This window comes from Mytilus californianus, unplaced genomic scaffold, assembly GCF_021869535.1.
Source record: "Mytilus californianus isolate M0D057914Y unplaced genomic scaffold, xbMytCali1.0.p SCAF_9, whole genome shotgun sequence".
Classification (NCBI taxonomy): domain Eukaryota; kingdom Metazoa; phylum Mollusca; class Bivalvia; order Mytilida; family Mytilidae; genus Mytilus; species Mytilus californianus.
This window is the reverse complement of record NW_026262745.1, coordinates 81,759,941-81,774,917: the sequence shown is the minus strand read 5'-3', so window position 1 is coordinate 81,774,917 and position 14,977 is coordinate 81,759,941. Positions and strand designations below refer to the sequence as shown.

General features: G+C 32.7%; 8 non-coding genes across 8 annotated transcripts; 4 read left to right on the top strand and 4 right to left on the bottom strand.

The window, feature by feature from the left end:
- Positions 1-101: 101 nt before the first annotated feature.
- On the bottom strand, positions 102-174 carry Trnav-uac (transfer RNA valine (anticodon UAC)). The gene has a single exon. It is a non-coding gene; the product is annotated as a tRNA-Val (tRNA).
- Positions 175-563: 389 nt separating this feature from the next.
- Positions 564-636, top strand: Trnav-aac (transfer RNA valine (anticodon AAC)). Its single transcript has one exon. It is a non-coding gene; the product is annotated as a tRNA-Val (tRNA).
- An 883-nt stretch (positions 637-1,519) lies between these two features.
- Positions 1,520-1,592, bottom strand: Trnav-uac (transfer RNA valine (anticodon UAC)). The gene has a single exon. It is a non-coding gene; the product is annotated as a tRNA-Val (tRNA).
- A 385-nt stretch (positions 1,593-1,977) lies between these two features.
- On the top strand, positions 1,978-2,050 carry Trnav-aac (transfer RNA valine (anticodon AAC)). The gene has a single exon. It is a non-coding gene; the product is annotated as a tRNA-Val (tRNA).
- Positions 2,051-6,121: 4,071 nt separating this feature from the next.
- On the bottom strand, positions 6,122-6,194 carry Trnav-uac (transfer RNA valine (anticodon UAC)). Its single transcript has one exon. It is a non-coding gene; the product is annotated as a tRNA-Val (tRNA).
- A 7,052-nt stretch (positions 6,195-13,246) lies between these two features.
- Positions 13,247-13,319, top strand: Trnav-aac (transfer RNA valine (anticodon AAC)). Its single transcript has one exon. It is a non-coding gene; the product is annotated as a tRNA-Val (tRNA).
- An 885-nt stretch (positions 13,320-14,204) lies between these two features.
- Positions 14,205-14,277, bottom strand: Trnav-uac (transfer RNA valine (anticodon UAC)). Its single transcript has one exon. It is a non-coding gene; the product is annotated as a tRNA-Val (tRNA).
- A 385-nt stretch (positions 14,278-14,662) lies between these two features.
- On the top strand, positions 14,663-14,766 carry Trnai-aau (transfer RNA isoleucine (anticodon AAU)). Its single transcript has 2 exons — positions 14,663-14,699; positions 14,731-14,766. It is a non-coding gene; the product is annotated as a tRNA-Ile (tRNA).
- The last annotated feature ends 211 nt before the right edge of the window (positions 14,767-14,977 follow it).

The window sequence follows — 14,977 nt, the reverse complement described above, 5'->3', positions numbered from 1 at the left end:
GTTGAATTATATCTAGCCTAGTTTTAGGTTTCAAACAATTGAAGTCACACGAACAACTTGAATATTTAAAGTAATGGAGTCACCATTTGCAAAAATATACCAGGTTCTGGCGAGGTTCGAACTCGCGACCTTCTGCGTGTAAAGCAGACGTGATAACCACTACACCACAGAATCGGACACTCTACTTATCTAATATTTTAGAACTTATACTTAAGTTAAATTTCATGTGAAAACCGGTATACAATAGGCACATCATCAAAGTACGTCTCACTTGGGCCTCTCAACTAAGATAACTATAGTCCACACTGGTAAAAATGTAACACTGACACATGGTGAAAAAAGATAAAAAGATAACTGAACGCTTCCCTATTTCAGGAGCCATCATTTACTTCTTTTAAGTCTTAGAAGTGCTTAATATACTTTGCAGGAAGGAGTTGTTAAAAGCTTTATACAATATTCTTAAAAACACGGTAATAAAAGTGAGTATTTTAAAAACTAACCCAATATGCCAATGATCAGTCGGTCAGCCGATAAATAAATGAATAAGCCAAGTGTCATTCATGGTTTCCGTGGTGTAGTGGTTATCACATCCGCTTAACACGCGGAAGGTCCTGAGTTCAATCCTCAGCGGAAACATATTTTTTTTTTGGCCTGGACAAGGACGGATTTTTTTATGTAGGCACTGACGCGTCCACTTGTACAAATGTGAGAATCTTTTATCGATAAATTTGCCTTTTCATGTAATAGTCTTCTTAACTTAAAAAAAAACGAAAAGAAAAGAAAAGAAGGCAGAATAAACACTCCATTTCCAAGGCTGTGGGGGGCCTCGGTGGCCGGAGTGGTCTAAGTAGTTACTACTGTAATCACTAGCCAGTCAACACTGAGGTTGTGAGTTCGAACCCCGCTCGTGCGGGTGCACTCGACTCCAATCTTAATTGACTAGGATTGTCAGTTATAGACGAGCGCATCCTAAAAAGGTGTACTTGAATAGGTCCTATTTGTATTGTTTTCAATGTACGCCTATCATTTGTCAACTTGTTTTAGTTAAGGATATTATCGGTACCATTGCATGTAGTTATTCTCTTTTGATTCGATGCCGAATTTTTACATTTTGAGAGTAGCGTAGGAAAGACTGCACGGATTTTCTTTAAAACTCTAAATGGTCTAAATATAGCTACAACAAATTGTAACACGTTAAAAGAAACTGTTGTGTTTTTCAACTGGCACTTTAACCATTCAGTATGATATATAACAAATTGATTAATGTCACTTTGTACCAAATGTCAGTTTCTGAACCGTTCTGTCATCTCCCAAAAGCTATATAGACCTCAACTTTGCCTCGGTCTATATACTATTTGGGAGATGATCGGTTGTTCCATGGATTACCGCATCAGTGGCCCTCGTTGCCAAAAATTATTGCTGAATTATATCTAGCCTAGTTTTAGGTTTCAAACAATTGAAGTCACACGAACAGCTTGAATATTTAAAGTAATGGAGTCACCATTTGCAAAAATATACCAGGTTCTGGCGAGGTTCGAACTCGCGACCTTCTGCGTGTAAAGCAGACGTGATAACCACTACAACACAGAACCGGACACTCTACTTATCTAATATTTTAGAACTTATACTTAAGTTAAATTTCATGTGAAAACCGGTATACAATAGGCACATCATCAAAGTCTCACTTGGGCCTCTCAACTAAGATAACTATAGTCCACACTGGTAAAAATGTAACACTGACACATGGTGAAAAAAGATAAAAAGATAACTGAACGCTTCCCTATTTCAGGAGCCATCATTTACTTCTTTTAGGTCTTAGAAGTGCTTAATATACTTTGCAGGAAGGAGTTGTTAAAAGCTTTATACAATATTCTTAAAAACACGGTAATAAAAGTGAGTATTTTAAAAACTAACCCAATATGCCAATGATCAGTCGGTCAGCCGATAAATAAATGAATAAGCCAAGTGTCATTCATGGTTTCCGTGGTGTAGTGGTTATCACATCCGCTTAACACGCGGAAGGTCCTGAGTTCAATCCTAAGCGGAAATAAAAGTTCAAAATATTTTTTGCAACTTGAAAAATATAAACAAAATAGTAACGCTGTAAAAGAATTAAAAACAACCGAGGGTAAAATTTTAACAAGTACAGATGACATTCTAGAAGAAGTATATAAATTTTATAAAGAGTTATACTCTAGTACAGTAATAAATAAAGATAAGGCAAAAGAAATTTTGGAATATATTTCTGAAAAAGTTTCTGATGAAGATAGTGAAAATTTAGAAACCGATTTAACTCTAGATGAAATTAAATCGTCATTATTTGGCATGTCAAAAAATAAATCTCCGGGTCCTGATGGATTAACAGTTGAATTCTTCTGTAAATTTTTTTATTTGTTTGGTGAGATTTTTCTTAAAATTTTTAAAGTTATAGAAGAAGATCACATCCTAACAAGATCAATGCGGCATGGTATAATAAACTTAGTTTATAAAAACAAAGGGGATAAAAATCTATTAAAAAATTTTAGACCGATATCTTTGCTTTGTGTAGACTACAAAATAATTGCTAGAATAATGTCCAATAGATTAAAATTTGTTCTACCGAAATTAGTGTCTAGTTTTCAAACATGTTGCATACTAGGCCGCGACATTGCAGACACTACATCAAGTATAAGAGATCTAATTGAAATAATTGAAAATGATGATTTAGAAGCCTATCTTATTAAAGTTGACCAGGAAAAAGCTTTTGATAAAGTTGACCATGATTATCTGTTTTTAGTTTTAGAAAAATTTGGTTTTGGTCCTAAATTTATGCAGTGGATAAAAATATTTTATAACAATGTAAACAGCAGTGTAAAATGTAATGGTTTCCTTACAAAGTATGTTAAACTAAATAATTCAATAAAACAAGGGTGTCCAGTTTCTGCTCTCCTCTATGTGTTGGTGGCAGAACCATTAGGTCAAGCTATAATTAAAAATAAAAATATTCAGAGTGTAAATATCCCAAAGTCAAATGTAAATGCTAAAATTTTTCAACACGCAGATGACACAAATATTTTTACTTCAAATAAAAAATCTGTAAATGAAGCTTTCAAAGTTCTTAATTTGTACAGTGAGGCTTCTGGTGCTAAAATTAATAAACAAAAATCTGAAATTATGAGTTTAGGTTCTGGCAGTATTACTGATTCAGAGTTAAATAAATTACAAATACAAAAAAGTGAAAATGTAACAAAAGTTTTAGGCATATATGTTGGAAAGGATAAAGAGTTATGTGAACTTCTTAACTGGAAGGATAAAATTAAAAAGATAAAAACAATTTTATTCTTTTGGAATAAAAGAGAATTAACTTTACCAGGTCGAGCTACAGTTTTAACTTCCCTCATAATGTCGCGGTTATATTATACTGTAACTGTATGTCCATTGCCGGAAAAAGTTAAAAATGAAATCCGACTAATTGTTATAAAATTTCTTTGGCAAAGTAAATCACATTTAGTAAAATATCAAAGTGTAGTAGGTACAAAACTGGAAGGTGGCTTAAACATTCCTGATATTTTTCTAAAAATGCAAGCCTTTAGATTAAAATTTCTTAAAAAATATTTGGACCCTGAATGTAAATCAATTTGGAAAGGTGCGTTTGATTACTTTATCTCTAAAATCGATAATATGGATTTAAAACAAGATGTAGTTTATACGCATTTAAATTCAAAACAGATTAAACACTTACCGCTTTACTATCAAGAAATGATAAACGCGTATTATAAAATAAAATCCAATTTGAAAATCGATTTTCAAGTGCAACATGTATATAATAATCCGCTGTTTTGTAATCCAAACATAACATGCAACGGTAAAATGCTTCTGTTTGAAAAATTCATTCAAACAGGCTTGATACGAATAAAAGACATTTGCTATGAATTTATGCCGGGTTTCTTCACATCGAATTCAATAGATGAAATAATAAAACAAAAATTTCCTGATGAAAAAACAGAACAAATAAAAACAGCTTTTGAAAAAATCATTCGATGTATTCCTGACGAGTGGAAAGAACTATTAAAATCCGAAAATCCTCTAAATGTTGAGATTACTCCGATTGTTAAAATTTGTTTAGATAACGATAGAGAAATTCACATTAGAAGTGCTGTGACGAAATTATTTTACAGCCTTCTTTTGACAAAATTTTTTGAAACGCCCTCTGCTGAAAAGCATTGGGCGGAGCTATATCCGTCTCTCAATTTCAAAAATCTTTATTTGGTTGTCAATCAGTGTTGTTTACCTCCTGATTGTCATTGCTTAAACTATAGGATTGTCCATAGAGCTATTTTTACACTCGAAAAGTTGGTCAGAATAGGTCAGGCAGATACTAGCACATGCAAAACGTGCGGCCAGGGTATAGAAAATCTTAGTCACATGTTTGTACTTTGTCAAAAGTTCAAACCACTTCATGATTACCTGAAAGACATATTACACAACATTTTTATCAATTACCCGCCTGATATGGTTAATTCTATTGATTATGAACAGTTATTTTTACTTGGGTTTTTGAAACGTTCACAAGTTATTAATACATATTTTTTAAATTTTTTCCTTAGTGTAGCCCGACTTTGCATATTCAAATCACGGAATTTAAAAGTTTTTCATGACAAAGACATAGATGCACTTCGTTTATTCAAGTACACAATTAAAAGATACATTGAATACGCATACACGTATTATAAAATGACACAACAAAGACAATTATTCTATAAGTATTTTTTACACAATAACACTTTATTGGATATTAAAAATGACAACATAGTTTTGTTTGTCTAGACAGTTACTTCAATTTGATTGGTTGTTAGAACAAAAGATCACATTCCAATGTAAAATTATCGATCGCATTTAGGTGTGTTCGACTTTTGAAAATATTTTAGAGTTGTCTCGCTTTCTATATATAACTTATATTGAATCTGTCCTGTTCAATTCATATACCCTTTTGATGAATGAATCACTATAAAATTAATTGGGACTAATATGCTATACTATTTTTAAAGTTTTTAACGTGTCTCATCTAGATGCATTTTATTTTTTACTAATGTAGGAGGTTAACTACTAACAACTCTGTATATAGAAAACTTCTCACCAATGAGGAATGTCTCATGGTGACAGTATGTAAATATGTAATAAAAATTTTATTAATGATAAAAAAAATCACATCCGCTTAACACGCGGAAGGTCCTGAGTTCAATCTTCAGCGGAAACATATTTTTTTTTTTGGCCTGGACAAGGACGGATTTTTTTATGTAGGCACTGACGCGTCCACTTGTACAAATGTGAGAATCTTTTATCGGTAAATTTGCCTTTTCATGTAATAGTCTTCTTAACTTAAAAAAAAAACGAAAAGAAAAGAAAAGAAGGCAGAATAAACACTCCATTTCCAAGGCTGTGGGGGGGGCTCGGTGGCCGGAGTGGTCTAAGTAGTTACTACTGTAATCACTAGCCAGTCAACACTGAGGTTGTAAGTTCGAACCCCGCTCGTGCGGGTGCACTCGACTCCAATCTTAATTGACTAGGATTGTCAGTTATAGACGAGCGCATCCTAAAAGGTGTACTTGAATAGGTCCTATTTGTATTGTTTTCAATGTACGCCTATCATTTGTCAACTTGTTTTAGTTAGGGATATTATCGGTACCATTGCATGTAGTTATTCTCTTTTGATTCGATGGCGAATTTTTACATTTTGAGAGTAGCGTAGGAAAGACTGCACGGATTTTCTTTAAAACTCTAAATGGTCTAAATATAGCTACAACAAATTGTAACACGTTAAAAGAAACTGTTGTGTTTTTCAACTGGCACTTTAACCATTCAGTATGATATATAACAAATTGATTAATGTCACTTTGTACCAAATGTCAGTTTCTGAACCGTTCTGTCATCTCCCAAAAGCTATATAGACCTCAACTTTGCCTCGGTCTATATACTATTTGGGAGATGATCGGTTGTTCCATGGATTACCGCATCAGTGGCCCTCGTTGCCAAAAATTATTGTTGAATTATATCTAGCCTAGTTTTAGGTTTCAAACAATTGAAGTCACACGAACAACTTGAATATTTAAAGTAATGGAGTCACCATTTGCAAAAATATACCAGGTTCTGGCGAGGTTCGAACTCGCGACCTTCTGCGTGTAAAGCAGACGTGATAACCACTACACCACAGAACCGGACACTCTACTTATCTAATATTTTAGAACTTATACTTAAGTTAAATTTCATGTGAAAACCGGTATACAATAGGCACATCATCAAAGTCTCACTTGGGCCTCTCAACTAAGATAACTATAGTCCACACTGGTAAAAATGTAACACTGACACATGGTGAAAAAAGATAAAAAGATAACTGAACGCTTCCCTATTTCAGGAGCCATCATTTACTTCTTTTAGGTCTTAGAAGTGCTTAATATACTTTGCAGGAAGGAGTTGTTAAAAGCTTTATACAATATTCTTAAAAACACGGTAATAAAAGTGAGTATTTTAAAAACTAACCCAATATTACAATTGAAGTCATTATATCTAGCCTAGTTTTAGGTTTCAAACAATTGAAGTCACACGAACAGCTTGAATATTTAAAGTAATGGAGTCACCATTTGAAAAAATATACCAGGTTCTGGCGAGGTTCGAACTCGCGACCTTCTGCGTGTAACGCAGACGTGATTTTTTTTTATCTTTATTAAAATAAGACATCATATTATACACATTAAAATACATAAAACAATATCACAAGTGTCAATATCAATTCAAAATGTCTATAACATTCAATTTCAAGCTTCTGTATAAATGTCTACATGACACAATCAGTTTTTATATTCAAATTACTACAATTTAAATATTATATCATCATCTACTTCTTTAACCAGAGGATTATCAAGCAAAAATTTCTTTTCAAATAAAGAATGTATTTTATGTTTTTGACACATATACACATAAAAATATATGACATAATGTTTCAGTGTGTACTTGAAAAATTGAACTAAATTAACATTTGTTTTGCCATTCATAATAATATTCCTTCTTCTAAATATACAATATCTTGCAGTTGAAAGCAGAAAGTTAACAAAACTGTCATTAACACCTTTCATTTTCCAACTTAACCCAAATAGTAGCAAATGTTCACTCTGTACACCACTTATTCTGTCAGAATCACAATTTCCAAATAATTTCACAAACAATTCAGACAAATAGTTATGAAATTCTAAAAGTTCATCACAGTTTATAAACATATGTACTAGATCTTCAATTTCATTACCACAAACATCACATAAATCATCATCAGACCATCCAATTCTTTTGAATTTACTTTTGGTAAATATACAATTATGAAGTATTTTGTAATCTAGCTCAATAAACTTTGCAGGTTTCCAGAATAAATTTACATTACACCAGATTTTACTAAAGTCATTATCATCAATATTGAACAGTGTTTTCCACATTTCAATACCACAGGGATCTTTACAAATATCATCTAATAAACAATTATACAGCTATTTAACAGTACACAATGGTAACTCAAATGGTACATGATTAATAATAACAGAAATGTCTATTGTTCTTTTTGCATTCCTATGATGCAATTCACTATGCACGGTCTGCTTCCAGTCATCAGGAATTGCACAAATTAAACAATGATAACGATCAATAACATTCTTTACATTTGAATTTTCAAATACATTTTGTATTATTTCAACAATAGCACAATCAGGTAAAAATCCTGTTTTAACCTCATAACATATGTCCTTAAGACTAACTATACCAGCATTTATAAAATCATACCAAAGTACTGGTTTATCCTTCAATACAATCTCCGGATTCTTAAACAATGGTTGGTCATATATATTTTCTACACTTAATTTCAATTCAGACTTCCGTCTCAAAACATACCAAGCTTCTAACATTTCAATATACACAATCGGTAAACATTTTAACTCACAATGTGGTACTTGAATAAACAATACTTCTAACCCTAGATTCATATTATAAATCTTTGATACAAAATATTTAAAAGTATACTTCCACAATACATCATATTCATCATTTATTAATCTTCCTAAAAACTTTAATCTAAATGCATGTACTTTACATTTCATGTCAACTAATTGCAAACCTCCATTACATTTAGGATTTATTATAACATTATAATTCACCAAATGAGATCTCTTATTCCATACAAAATTAACACATAAAATCTTTATCTCATTATATGCCCATTCAGGGATAGAGGATACAAAAAGAGTGTACCAAAATCTAGACATCATCAACGTATTTACAACAATAACTCTACCTTGCAGCGTTAATTGCCTTTGTAACCATATGTTCAAAAGAGTTTTCAATTTTGATACCTTTTCTTTCCAATTTAAATCATCACATATATTTCTGTTTTTTCCAACATAAATACCAAGTAATTGTACATTATTATCACATACTTGTAAACCATACTCCTGTTTTTCTACAGGTGACAATTCTCCCTTTCCAACACATAAAATTTCAGATTTTTGTCTATTTATTTTAGCACCAGTTGCTCTACTATATAAATCAAAAACTTTAAAAACTTCTGATATAGATTGTTTATTACAAACAGATAAAGTTGTATCGTCTGCATGCTGAAAAATTAACCCTTCTTTTTCACTATTTGGAACAACAATACCTTTTATCAAATCATTTTTAACAATCTTACTATGTAAGGGCTCAGCAGCTAAAACATACAATAATGCACTTATAGGACAGCCTTGTCTAATACCATTCTTAATACAAAAATAATTTGTTAAGAAACCATTGCATTTTACTGCACTATTAATACCATTATAAAATATTTCTATCCATTTAATAAAGTTATCTCCAAAACCATATCTTTTTAAAACCTTCAATAAATATGAGTGACTAACTCTATCAAATGCTTTTTCTTGATCAATTTTGATAATATAACCTTCAAGTTCATCTCTTTCAATAATTTCTATGATATCTCTGACATTTGCTACATTATTAGATATATCTCGACCAATTATACAACAAGTTTGGTCTACAGAAATAATTTTTGGTAATACAGTTTTAAATCTATTTGCCATTATTCTGGCCAAGATTTTATAATCAACCTGTAACAGAGATATCGGTCTATAATTTTTAAGTGATCTTCTGTCACCTTTTTTCTTAAATACAAGACTAATAACACCACATTTCATTGATCTACTTAAAAATCCCTCTTGTTCAATAGTATTATAAAGTTTCATAAGTACATACTTAAGCTCAGAATAAAAATGACAATAAAACTCAACAGTAAGTCCGTCTGATCCTGGACTTTTATTTTTAGACATTTGAGATAATGCTTTTATTATTTCATCAAACGAAATATCTGACTCACATAACTGATGATCATTTTTATCTATTTTTACATCTACACAATCTAATAACTCATTCATTTTTATATCATCAGTATCTACACAAGTATACAATTCTTTATAAAAATCATATTGCAAATCTAAAATACCATTAATGTCATTAACACATTCATTATTCACATTCAACAATTCCTTTACAGAGTTATTCTCCTGTTTATATTTTTCTAAATTTAAAAAATATTTTGTATTTTTGTCTGATTCAACAGCCCAAACAGCTTTAGATCTGAGAACAGCGCCTCTACATTTTTCTAATTCATATTGAGACAATTCTAATCTCAAACTTTCCAATTTAGCTATATCAATATCATTGCCATTGGCAGCTTTTTCACATAAAGTATTAATTTGCTTTTCTAACCTGAAATAATCTCTTCTACTTTCTTTAGCTAAAGAGGAAGAAAAAATTTGGGAATATCTTTTAATTTTATACTTAAGATTATCCCACCATATCAAAATATCTCTATCATATAACTCATTTTCTTTTTCTACAGTTATAATATCCTTAACTCTTCTAACATACTGTTCATTTTGTAAAAGTGTATTGTTAAGGATCCACAAACCAGGACCTCTTTCTATATTATTACAGTTTAAATTCAATATAACAAAAGCATGATCACTTAAACTAGTTAAGTTATAATATACATTTTGAATACATGGTGACAAGTGTCTACTAACTAAAAAATAATCTATCCTACTCTGTTGTAACTCATTATTACTAATACGTTTCCATGAAAATATTCTACTGTGGGTGTTTCTAGCACGCCACACATCATACACATTATTATCATTAACTATTTGATATAATTTTCTACATGGTTCATCTACACTATGTTTTGTTTTGCCACCTTTGTCTAAATTAGACAAACTAGTATTGAAGTCGCCTCCAATAATTAAATTGTCCATATTCTCCGTATACAGTTTTACAAATTCAAAGAACTCTGTTCTTTCAGTTACCGTATTTGGTGCATATAACGATATAATATTGTACAATCTTTCATTCTCAAGAAATGTAACATGTAAAAATCTACCCTTTTCATCAGAATAAACAAATTGTATCTTATCTTTACAATAATTATTTGCAAGTACAGCAACACCTTGTCTACAATTCAAACCATTATTACAAGTGATCTTACCTGGATATAAATGCTTTATACTATCTATATAATTATTATCCCAAAATGTCTCTTGTAAAAGTACAATGCTAATTTTTTTATCATCAATAACACTAACAAAGTTCTGAAAATTATTTACACATCTAAGTCCATTACAATTAAATGAACATATAAGCACCATTGTAAAGATGAAATAAAATAGAATTACATATTTATCCATTGTTTACATCTTAGTACTTTCACAATTTTGACCTACAGATCTAACACCTTTACCATCTAGATTAGGAGTAGGTTTAATTCTTGATCTCCTTTCAAGCTTTTTCTCTTTTTTTTTAAGTTTTCGAGCTTGCTTAGCACTAATAAATTTACCCACATTTTTAACATCACCATCACTATTTATATCCAGTATTTCTACTGAACTTTCATACCCATCACCAGAACAGACAGACAATTCTTCATTTTCTTTTGCACCTTCAGTGGTGATTACTTCATCACCAACCGGGGTGCTAATTATTTCATTCAATGAGAGACTATTCTCCATATCAACATCATTAATTTCATCACTCCCTCCTACAACAGTATCGCAAGAAGGAGTGGTATCATCATCTCTCTTGATTTTTTTACCTTCACTCAATTCTCTGTCTGTTCCGGTAACAAGACTTTCACTCTCAATTATATCTGTTTCAATTGAGCTATCTGTTCTATGATCATCATTGTCATCAATACCATCCTCTGAAATCGGTCGCTTCCTCTTTAAACCATCTGGAGCTCCATTTTGCTCATTGTGCACTTCTACTTCTACTATTGTTAGATTTGAAACGTCTGTTTTTCCAATTTTGTCTGTCCCATCCAATTGTATTTTAGCTTCACCGCCCTGTTTTGCTTCATCTTCAATACAGTTTTCACTTGCTATACTTTCATTGTCATGTACATTTTCACTTACAATAGACTTTACCACGGTTTCAGTATCCTCATCATCTGCATGATTTTCATCTGGTCTTCTTTGTATAATAACTTCTGAATCATTGTCATTAGCTACCATACAAATACAATCTTTTAACGGTTGATCACATTCTGTACATTGACATACGCACGGATATTTGGAACAATCAGTACAAGGACAAACGCACGGATCACTTCGGCATTGGTGACATTTACATACACATGGAACTGTGTCACATCTGTAGCAAGCACATGTACATTTCAAGTTCGCATTTCCGCATATCCTACATTTACACATGCAGAAATATTGTCCACAGTCCGGACAATTGTCTTTATTTTCTTCTCGGTTACGGCTTTCGTGTTCCCATCTTGTTGAAGGCTTGCATACACATTTTAACGGCAAATTATGGCAAAATTTACATTTTTTTGCTCGACAACTTTTCAATGCATGTCCAGTATCTCCACATCCATAACACAAAAAATGTGGACAATCTTTTCTCATATGCTCAGGAGATGAACACTCTGAGCAGACTTTTGTTTGGTTGTTATGAACCACCCGATAATATTTGGTGTCGGTACCAAATTTAAAAGGCATTGACCACGGCAGGGATACCACCCCTGGAGGAAACTTACACCTCATGAATCTTGTGCCATCAGCAACTTGAGTCCCAGGTACGGTTCGTCTATAAACAGGTGAAACTACTTTCACTCCTTTACTTTCAATTTTACTTGTAATCTCATCGTCACAAATATAAGACGGTAATTTTATTACTGAAACTACAGTTATGTCCGAAAACATCATACTGCACTCGAAATCTCTATTAGCAATTTCTACGCCCCGTAACATCTTAAATGCATTTTCTTTACAGTCAAATGTTACATCATATGACGATAAATCACATCGTACTACTGCTAATACAGTGTTCATTCCGGTTAAAGTCTCAATATCTTCTATTACAACCCTTTCTCCAATTACTTGTGTCGGAATTTTTTCCACCCTAACAGTACATTCTCGCTGGTAATATTTATTATCAGTAACATAATTCTGTTTCGAAAATCGATTTCTGTTATCCCTTGGGTTTCTACGAGAATTTCCGGAATTTGGACGATTCAGCTCCGACTGAGACATTTTTGATTTTCAAAGCAAGCACAGCCTAACAAAAAAAAGTCAAGCGCACCCAAATCAACCCCCTCCTCCAAACGATTCAATCGTCAGAGTAGGGGTAAACAACATATAAATAAACAGTTTATCAGTTTCGAAATGTCAATATCAAAGCAATGTTCATCAGAATTACCTTTGTTTATGCATATATCATATATAATCCGTAAAAAACAACGAAATTTTTCACGGAGAATTGTTTACACTTCCATCATGCGCTGTGCTCAATTCAGCTAACCCTACTTATCTAATATTTTAGAACTTATACTTAAGTTAAATTTCATGTGAAAACCGGTATACAATAGGCACATCATCAAAGTCTCACTTGGGCCTCTCAACTAAGATAACTATAGTCCACACTGGTAAAAATGTAACACTGACACATGGTGAAAAAAGATAAAAAGATAACTGAACGCTTCCCTATTTCAGGAGCCATCATTTACTTCTTTTAGGTCTTAGAAGTGCTTAATATACTTTGCAGGAAGGAGTTGTTAAAAGCTTTATACAATATTCTTAAAAACACGGTAATAAAAGTGAGTATTTTAAAAACTAACCCAATATGCCAATGATCAGTCGGTCAGCCGATAAATAAATGAATAAGCCATGTGTCATTCATGGTTTCCGTGGTGTAGTGGTTATCACATCCGCTTAACACGCGGAAGGTCCTGAGTTCAATCCTCAGCGGAAACATATTTTTTTTTTTGGCCTGGACAAGGACGGATTTTTTTATGTAGGCACTGACGCGTCCACTTGTACAAATGTGAGAATCTTTTATCGGTAAATTTGCCTTTTCATGTAATAGTCTTCTTAACTTAAAAAAATAACGAAAAGAAAAGAAAAGAAGGCAGAATAAACACTCCATTTCCAAGGCTGTGGGGGGCCTCGGTGGCCGGAGTGGTCTAAGTAGTTACTACTGTAATCACTAGCCAGTCAACACTGAGGTTGTAAGTTCGAACCCCGCTCGTGCGGGTGCACTCGACTCCAATCTTAATTGACTAGGATTGTCAGTTATAGACGAGCGCATCCTAAAAAGGTGTACTTGAATAGGTCCTATTTGTATTGTTTTCAATGTACGCCTATCATTTGTCAACTTGTTTTAGTTAGGGATATTATCGGTACCATTGCATGTAGTTATTCTCTTTTGATTCGATGCCGAATTTTTACATTTTGAGAGTAGCGTAGGAAAGACTGCACGGATTTTCTTTAAAACTCTAAATGGTCTAAATATAGCTACAACAAATTGTAACACGTTAAAAGAAACTGTTGTGTTTTTCAACTGGCACTTTAACCATTCAGTATGATATATAACAAATTGATTAATGTCACTTTGTACCAAATGTCAGTTTCTGAACCGTTCTGTCATCTCCCAAAAGCTATATAGACCTCAACTTTGCCTCGGTCTATATACTATTTGGGAGATGATCGGTTGTTCCATGGATTACCGCATCAGTGGCCCTCGTTGCCAACAATTATTGCTGAATTATATCTAGCCTAGTTTTAGGTTTCAAACAATTGAAGTCACACGAACAGCTTGAATATTTAAAGTAATGGAGTCACCATTTGCAAAAATATACCAGGTTCTGGCGAGGTTCGAACTCGCGACCTTCTGCGTGTAAAGCAGACGTGATAACCACTACAACACAGAACCGGACACTCTACTTATCTAATATTTTAGAACTTATACTTAAGTTAAATTTCATGTGAAAACCGGTATACAATAGGCACATCATCAAAGTCTCACTTGGGCCTCTCAACTAAGATAACTATAGTCCACACTGGTAAAAATGTAACACTGACACATGGTGAAAAAAGATAAAAAGATAACTGAACGCTTCCCTATTTCAGGAGCCATCATTTACTTCTTTTAGGTCTTAGAAGTGCTTAATATACTTTGCAGGAAGGAGTTGTTAAAAGCTTTATACAATATTCTTAAAAACACGGTTATAAAAGTGAGTATTTTAAAAACTAACCCAATATGCCAATGATCAGTCGGTCAGCCGATAAATAAATGAATAAGCCAAGTGTCATTCATGGTTTCCGTGGTGTAGTGGTTATCACATCCGCATAATTAATGATAAAAAAAAATCACATCCGCATAACACGCGGAAGGTCCTGAGTTCAATCCTCAGCGGAAACATATTTTTTTTTTGGCCTGGACAAGGACGGATTTTTTTATGTAGGCACTGACGCGTCCACTTGTACAAATGTGAGAATCTTTTATCGGTAAATTTGCCTTTTCATGTAATAGTCTTCTTAACTTAAAAAAATAACGAAAAGAAAAGAAAAGAAGGCAGAATAAACACTCCATTTCCAAGGCTGTGGGGGGCCTCGGTGGCCGGAGTGGTCTA